This window comes from Opisthorchis viverrini, assembly GCF_000715545.1.
Source record: "Opisthorchis viverrini unplaced genomic scaffold opera_v5_68, whole genome shotgun sequence".
Lineage (NCBI taxonomy): Eukaryota > Metazoa > Platyhelminthes > Trematoda > Opisthorchiida > Opisthorchiidae > Opisthorchis > Opisthorchis viverrini.
Window position 1 is genome coordinate 1,600,316 of NW_008751724.1, and position 9,672 is coordinate 1,609,987.

Here is a 9,672-nt window from a genome sequence, read left to right on the forward strand (position 1 = left end):
ACACAGTTGGTAGGTGCGTCATGTTATGAATTCAGACCTGCGCTAGCGTTCGATTTGTGTATATAGAAAATGTTTCCATTCACATTTTTTAAACGCCTTCATTGTAGTAACAGACAGTAGCAGATATTTCAGACACTGCTCCCGAAATTGGAAATCAGTGATTAAAAAATCGTTCAGTCATAACAGCCCTTCGGTGACTAGATGCCAAGCCACCCGAAGGAAGCACGAAGAGTGAGATTCTGTCAAGTTGCCCAAGCCTACACAAGAGTAGTCGAGACGCTGTGGTTGGATTCGAACCACGGACCTTCCGCTTAGTAACTTCGTGGCTTAAATACTGAGCTCAATCGATAGTATGCCAGCACATGATACGAAACTGGTCATCAGCGTCAACCGTAAAATAGTTTATTCTTCCGGCTGATGTGATAGGTGTTGAAGAATTCTGTTTCTTCGTTTGCAGCACGCAGTGTTGTTTGCAGTGTTGTTTTAGTAGCTGCATGATCCCCTTGAGTTCGTTTCTAGTAAAATTCTGTTTCCTAGTAAACAAGGAATCGAAAGACATTCTAGAAAAGCAGTGCTGATTTCAAGGCCAATTGCACTTGAAGTTTGATTGCTTATACCGCGCTTTCTTATGCCTCTATTTTCACCACACAATAAAGTCGACTGGCTGTATCGAGATTGCTGAGAGGTCAAGTAAGCTCAGTGGTTAAGGCCCGATAAGTTCGTGGTTTAAATCTAATCTCGGCTCCGTGACTGGCCTCGTGCTCTGGGTGGCATTACAACTAGGCGTCGAAAGGGTGCTACATTTAAGCAATATTGATTGTCTTATTCTCACAACTACCGAAAGCACTCCTATGAGTAGTGGTCAAGATGGAACCAGTGAATTTAAGTTAGATATTGTAAAGAAATCGCCACCAACTTCAGGGTGTTGCACATGTCATCACCCAGTGGCACAAAAACCTCCGGCGAGCAGTCGATGGTGGTACATTTCGGTCCAAAAAAAGGCCGGAAAATATTCTGTTCGAGAGGACAACTATTTCAAAAAGCTATACTGCTGGGTTGCATGAAACGGACATGCCAAATGTCAATTTCTGTTTCAAGGAATTTGTTGCGAAATGCGCCTTCACGACAGAACTCAAAATAAGACGAAATATGGCGGCCTGTCGAGCTCTGTTTGGGATATCGTCATTGAGGTGTTCCACGAAGCTCCAGAGATCAGCAAACACACTATGAAAATATCGGACAATATTGGATGACACGGAGTTTGTTTCCATCTGGTCCGGTGGATTTGGGAACTTCGGAACCAGGGTAATATGAGCACGACACAGATCCGGTGGACAACCAGCGAGATAATAAGAGTATGTTGAAATATCCAGTGGACGCATTGGCACTGAACCGGCGGAACATCCTGGATGTGAGCTTGTCCAGACCTGGGGGCGAATTGCTCATTAAACGGATCGTACAACCAACTTCCTCACCTGTAATTGGCTGGATCAAACTCCAATCGAATGGTAGCACTGCGCAATTCGGCCGACGATCCGCTTGTTTTGGGGCATACAGCACCTGTTTCCAATACTGCTCGGCATGCAGAGTAATACCGCAATTACTTTTGTATAGATCCTTATATGACCCATCGAGCACCTTTCTGCCTTTGGTGGTATGGAGTATGGATGGTGGTTTAGTTGTCTCGACGGTCCTGCTTTCCGTTGGTCGGCCCCCGATAAGCCAGCTGACGACGGAGTCGGGATACAGTTTTCCAGGTGTATGGAAATGTCTTGGAGGTGTGGAGCGACAGGACTTGCTCCGGGGTCATGGTACCAGACTGCAACCCTCGAGCACATGCCATAAGGTCAAAACCAGCATAGGATTTCAGGGGTCACACTGAGTAATTTACGGTTTGTTTAAACCATACGCTGTAGTCTTCAGACTGTGACGAGTAGGCTACTGTTTAACCGATGCGTTGGCCAGGGACACCTGATGATGATTCGTTCCGTTGTGCTTGCTACTTAAGCACACGTATTCTGGCTTGGCTGTTGATAGCCGATCGACCAAAAATATTGCACTAATTTCACGAATAGTGTGGTTTTTGTGTCACAAGACGGATGTAGATTGTGAGCCAGGCGCAAGAGTGATTGTTGGAACCAACGGACACTGGAATTCGTCCGTCAACCACGCTCATCTGCGTTATTCTGGGTGTGGCGTGCGTGCGTGCGTGCGGGTTGAAAAGAAAAAGGTGGGAACAATCAGCTGAGGCCACTTGGACAACCACATTCCTGCCAACACTCTCATGTAATTGAATTCCATGATGGGCTACCAAACCAACATTCGATTTGCAGCATTTGCCGCATTCCTCACACATGAACCCCACAAGTCCCTTCTGTGTACTGGTTGGAACTCGCTGTAGTCTTCAGACTGTGACGAGTAGGCTACTGTTTAACCGATGCTTTGGCCAGGGACACCTGATGATGATTCGTTCCGTTGTGCTTGCTACTTAAGCACACGTATTCTGGCTTGGCTGTTGATAGCCGATCGACCAAAAAATATTGCACTATTTCACGAATAGTGTGGTTTTTGTGTCACAAGACGGATGTAGATTGTGAGCCAGGCGCAAGAGTGATTGTTGGAACCAACGGACACTGGAATTCGTCCGTCAACCACGCTCATCTGCGTTATTCTGGGTGTGGCGTGCGTGCGTGCGTGCGGGTTGAAAAGAAAAAGGTGGGAACAATCAGCTGAGGCCACTTGGACAACCACATTCCTGCCAACACTCTCATGTAATTGAATTCCATGATGGGCTACCAAACCAACATTCGATTTGCAGCATTTGCCGCATTCCTCACACATGAACCCCACAAGTCCCTTCTGTGTACTGGTTGGAACTGGTGCAGCGGCGCCGATAGATTCGTATTGTACACTGTCCAAGATAACCAGCACATTGAAACCAAACAGGGTGATTAGCCCTGTCTGGAGTTGCTGAACTCTTGTCGCCACCATTACTACTGCTACAAAAGTATGATTTTTAAGGAACATGTTACCGTGCCTCCTCCAACCCACAACCTGGAAAACCAGCACACATCAAACTTGCATGAGAAACTGTCAGAGTGAATCCCACGATATAGCCCAGTGGATTATAGAGAATCAAAAACCGCCACCACACCGCCATAAGGTTCATTCTCGTTCTGAAATTTTATTTGCCAGCAGCTCCAGCCGAATGTGGGGTCTCTTACCGTAAAAGACCGACCGTGCTGCCTACAAATAGCATGGCTGCCAAAAGCAGGTTTCATTTCGATTATCTCATTTCAGACCAACATCGGTTTTTGGCTTGTGGCACCAAATTTGACGTCAAGTCGTTCCCTTCAAAGACGCACTCTTAAACGCTCTATTCAGTCAAACGGACTGCTCAGCCTTTTTTTAACACTCAGAACTCCGGTGAAGTTGCACTCTACGGAGTCGCACACGACGCGGTTGCACCGGTAATCGATTGGCTGTTGACCAACTGAATATCCGAGTTTTACTGGATTGGCCATAACTTGACAGCGTCATATGTAGAGTAGACCAATGCCTGCTCTGACGAAGTACCTCCATTAAACTGAATCAGAACGACCAAAAGAGCTCATCGATGCAGCAAGTAGCTGCATGCTGCCTTCGACATGCCATTGTGTCGATGTCGATTACGTTTACGTCGTAAATGTTTCAGACGAACCGTCAAGCGTCGTATGATGAGTCAGCGGAAAACATTAGTTTGGAGGCAGGTGAAGCTCGACGCCTACCTTCTTCGCCAAACGACCAATATGCCTACTGCAGCAAACGTGGCACATTTTCAGGACATCGAAGGTGACCGTCAAACCGCTCACGAGGTGAGTTTTAACATGAAGGCAATTCAATGTGATCCACAAATGCCAGACACCATTCTTAAGTGAAAAAATAAGGAAAGGATTTCCAGCATATTGTTCGAACTACTGATCAGGATTTGCCACCAATAAATTAAGTTCCCATAATTTTACGTCCATTCTTTTCAACTTGTTTGAAGGGTTAGCGAGGTCACTGCATAACCGGGCATAGTTTGACGTGATTCATCTGGTATCAGTTTATCTTAGCTGATGAAATTTATTGATGCCGGGTAGACGGACGCTTTATCATCGCCAAAAGCTATGAGTAGAGCACGAGAGCTACGAGTTGGGCAAGATAGTTAGGTCTAGTAAATTTTGCTGCTTAGAACGACCACATCCACTGACGGATCGAACAGGAAATATTTATTGTTCGAACTTCACTTTCTGTTTGAGTATGCTGTTTCCGAAACAGGCATCCGAGTTTTGATCACGGTTTTTCAGATCAAACCATTTATGATGAACCCGAGTTGTTTATAGTGGGCTCCCGGGGTGTCTAGTGATTCTGACACAACAGCTCATTGTGTCTACGGCGTGCGAATCCTAGTACAGTTAAGTTCATTTCGTTTTTTTGCCGATCGTATACTAGCTGGAGTTGCCATAAAATCTGGACGATGAAGGGGCCTAACTGACTTGTATGGATCAAAAGGAAGAATAGTGCAACCAACTGAATAAAAGAGAGGTAAGTAGGTTGGCGGATCAGACAACGCTAATGATGATATGGGTCCCGGATATCGAGCCTAGTAAACGAAATCAGCCCAGACAGAAACTACCTGTTGTTAATCTATCCATTCTCCCGATCACGTATGGCTATGCGTCTTCAGCGAAAGAGGCACGATGAAACCACCGATTACCCGGTCTACGGAGCCAGCTTAGTTCGTTCCCCATGAGGTTGGAGTATGATCAGTTTGATGCCGAAAGCCATTGGTCGCACTTTAACACAACTAACCCGGCCCACGCAGTACCTCAGAGACACCGGTTTTCAAAGGTATTGAGTTGTTTTTTGTCTTTAGGGCATAGTGACTATCTCCAGCCGTGAGGCAGTACTAGATGTACTATAGTGCCACTGTTCCTGACCTTTTCCGACAAACTATTGGCATACAGTTAGCATAGGTGCCTGGGTTTATGAGAATTGGATGAGGCTTTAGAATTCGTAGGACACCATCTTTAGCAATGCCACCTTTAGAAGAGACAGCTGGAGATAGGTAATCCCCAAATCGTGTTCTAGCAACGCATAAGATATGGCCAGATTTCCACTATTACACAGACACCCTCTGATTGCCAGTTTGCACTTTGATATTTCAAAAAGCATTTCGAGAGTAGTTGGAGACAAAGGGATACTTTGATGGCTTTCACCGTAGACTGACCTCATCTATAGAATGAAAACTCAATTAAAACAGACTGTTTTGGCTATTTTGTATCCAAGTAGAGTTGGTATCAAGTATAATGATATCTTTGTGACGATTTTGTGACGCTGTTACTGCCCTCTGATTATCCGCACAATAACTCTGTCTGCTACTGACCAATCACAGCTTATGCAGCTGTAAAGTTACATGGACCAACCAATGAAGCCATACTCTCAGTCCTGAAGTTTGAGAGAAGCACAACGAGATGGAAAAGCTTGGAGTAAAATCATACCTTCTGTAGGTGTAAAGACCATGCCAGAACAGGGGAACATGTTTAGAGGCGAGCACTCGTCAAACAGCAAAACAATAGGTTCGATGAAACCTAAATTCATCCATGAGTTCTCCATCTTCATTCATCGTCAACAATAAAATCAGAAAAAGGAAGAGGGGATACCCACAACGAACCACACTAGTTTTAAAGCTTTTCTGCTTATCGTTGTACATAGTACCACCAGTGAATGCATGAAAAACAGAGGACGCGAATAATGTTTATGAAGTCCAAGTCCATTCCCCTGGCCTATAATCTTTTAGAAGATTCAGACTATTTGAAGTCGAACGAAACCGCGACTGTTGGATGGCAGTATGCTTGCCGCTTTTCAAGCTCTGGGTGTATTGTAAAAGTATGACAGACGCAACCTCCACTACGGCCGAAAACTTCGAATTGCGTCTCACGTGCCAAAGTACTTCGTCAAATGAGGTTGGTTAAACTCAAATAGCACTAATCAAAATTAGTAGGTCGAATGAAACACATAGGTATTGTCGTTGGAAACATTCTATCTAGTGATCTAGATGCTGGTCTTTATCTTACATTATATTTCCAATATTATCTGTGATTGGCTTATTTACGGAAGGCCTTTTTGGTCCTGCTCTGCGTATTATCTAGAACAGCTTTCGTGTATTCCCAGTCGTACTGGCCTGTTCCATTTCTTGAACACTCTTGTCCCTCTGTGTCCACACACAGGATATATTTGAGCTGTCGTCTCATCGACTGAATAAAAGAAATGTAATCCGAACCTGAAGGGACAGAGTGCATTGCATTTAGGAGTGACAATGAGCGTTCTCAGATCGAATGGCATCCGGTTATTTACTCGGGAGCACCATAAGCAGGGTTTTCTGCGTCACGTTTGCCCTTGGTTACATCATGTTAGTTACGGACAATGTCCTTTCGGATGGCTGCTTGTAATAAATTGCACAACAGGCTCTAGTGTATTCCCATAACTTGACTAACGAAGCATCTCTACTGCTAACCAAGGGGCTCGTCTCTGACGGTCGCTGGGACTACTGATGAAAATAAATGAGAGCGTGATCTTGAACCTTGCCTTACTGCACAACCACAGCCACGCACCACTACGGTCCCTAATAACGCACTGATGATGTCACCTCGATTAGTGATGAAATGTTCGCAATCAAATTGCCCAGCTCAGCGAGAGTTATTATCCTACCTACCTATGTTTACAACCGCATTGGGGAATGGGAGAACGACTAATCGGCATAAAGAATACTACTTGAAATCCATGAGACTGGAACTTGTCCAGCAACGCAAGATGTCAATATGACGACGAGTCAAATTCATTATTGAACAGAAGAAGGCTGCCCCAGAAAAATTTTTTCTAGGTAGAGTGAAAAAAGGAGACAAAAATAATCACAACAAATCTTAGACAAAGAATCTCTGCAGTTGCCAGCTTACAGAAACAGGGCAAAATGTTCTCATCAACGGACTCAACGTCGATAGTATAGAAGAACACCAAAAACGCGAGCTTCAGCTGCAGTTCAGGTGAGTCTTCTGTGGAAACTAACTTAGTATGCAGATGAGTGTATTTTTCAACTGAACTTTAACTTTAAAGTTTGCATTGAACTAGATGAGAACGATCAGTTTGCCAAATAATTGTTCCGGGACTCTTTCACAGAACAGAATAGTCAACTTCTTATTCAACGGGGAAAGGAAGGCAGTAAACAAGTTGAACAAAGACGATGTCTTCGTAATTCTACAAGCTGACAAAGGATGCCTAGTCGAGATCATGGAAAACCCAACTACTTCAAAGAAACAGAACCTCACTCAACAACATAACTACGTATCACCTACCAGAGAATAATCGAAGTGAAACGCTTGAAAACAAAATCAACAAGGACCTGGAGGAACTCCATACCTCTGAAGGATTACAAAAGAGAAATATTGGGGAACGAGGGCCTATAACTTTGTAATTCCTGGCTTATCGAGGCTGCGCAAGCAGTAGTTTCGCTTTCGGAAACACTAACATACGGTTTCTTAAGAGAACTATGGGGAAAGATTAAATGTCTTATCACTAGACCCGAATACCCTATCAACAATGTCCGGCGATTCTTGAAGACACTGAAGGACCAATGCATCGATAACGCCAAAGCGCTGGTTCGGTATGATGCGACCTCACAATTTACATCCGTGTACCTCGATGCGACCAAGAGGACCGTCACGAAATTATTGGGTAACCTCAATTTACTCAACGGATCACTGGAGAAGTAGACACCTGCAAATTGAGTTATTTAAGCCTGACTACATATGTTGAATTCAACAGGGAATTTTGTGAGCAAGTACCAAGCATTCGCCACATAAATCGCTCCGTAAAAGCCAGAACGAATGGTACTACCAGATTTAATCCAAAAAATGTGGATCCAGTCCTCAGATGACAATTTTTCTCCATCAAAAATTAACCATTACTAAAAAACCTACAACTTTTTGAAGGCGTATCTACCCATACAACGACACGCTGTCAAGGACATGCAGTCGGACTCTCTTCAGGTGGATAAAGACACACCGCGACGTTGCAAAGTCTAAAAATAGAGAGAGAAATGCACTGATACAAGTTCTTTCAAATAAACGGACACTTTGGAAACTTCGTCTGGGGGTCACTTGGAAAACCGGCATGGCCAGCGCAACAACACTCGGGCAGAAAACGAGTCACACTTCCATTCATTGAGAACTTCACTGAAAAGACACTTTTGACAACATAGCACAACAGTGGCCTAAAATGCTTTAAACACCTTGCGGAGGATATTGCCAGAACGAAAAAGAAAATTGAATCCAACGGGGAAGAACAGTGCCATATACAAGATTCCAAGCAATAACTGCAACTAACACTAAACGGGGTAGACGGTGAGCCATCTTACCACCAGATGTCATGAACACCAGCTTACCGTTAAAAGGCCTGATTTTACACCGGTCGCCGTGTAAGAAGATCGGGAGGGACAGGATTTTGACTGGACTGTCGTATAACACCAAAGACAAGACAATATAAAGAGCGTGAAGTTATGGAAGCAAAGAACTCATTTAGAGACATGGTTAAAAAACATATTGAAAATGACCTAGTCTGCCAATTACTGATAATAAAAGAACGCTAGATTTCTGTAACTCTGAACTGCACACGAAACTGATTAAAAGCCGCATCTGAAAAGTCGTCAGTCGAACCGCCAGTCAACACGGGTGACCACCTCATGTGGAATCTGTGACTGAAGGATCAGTGGCACTATAGCCAAATGCAAACTTTACATTGGCGTCCAGTCACCTGAGACCGAACGGTTAATTATTCAGACCACCAGCCCGGAGGTTCGAAGCTCACGGGGATTTTGTGAGATGTGCACCACTAAAGATTCCGAATAAGGCTGAGGTTACTACGCACTGCTTTTCGGGTTTTCAGAAGACAGGAGAAACGTTACATTGACACTTACCAAATAACTTCACACCACCTACAGCAACATGTGGCCTGGTGGTGGGTCTCGCTCAGAATAATCCTTTGTTTGCTTCGCCCTAGTATAGCAGAAATTCCCACCAAAGATTTCGCCATCAAAAGGTGAGCAGAGTGAGTTTTTCTTAGAAGTGGTCGTTCTTGTAGATGAGGAAATAAAAATCTAAAGTGAGAACAGGAAAAAACATAAAAATAGGAAACAATTGTAGCGCTTCCACTTATTTTCGTCACATGCTTTGTAGAGTTGAACAAAAAGGCTTGCAGTTCATGCTTTTCAATCTACACGAAGACGAATTCACACCTAGAACGTAAGGGATCAGCCATAAAAAACTGGTGTTGATTTTAATTGGATTATGATTCGTAAGGTCGTCGGCGATATGAGCTCTGGGACCCAAGGGCAGCACTCAAATGACAGTATACTCCAAATTACTTAAATCAACCAAAACCTGGGCCTGAACGCGAAAGAGTAATTGGGTATATCTGGCAAATAGTTGTACAACCATGACTTTCGCCCTTTAGAGCAAAGTTCAGGAGTCGTCTCATGTCGTGCAACATGAATCCATGGGGTTATTCCATGATAAAGTATCTCAGAAAACTTGTTGCTTTTTTGGTGGAACTCCTGAACTTTTTGTCCCATGGATAATTTTTCTTGGTCTCATTGTG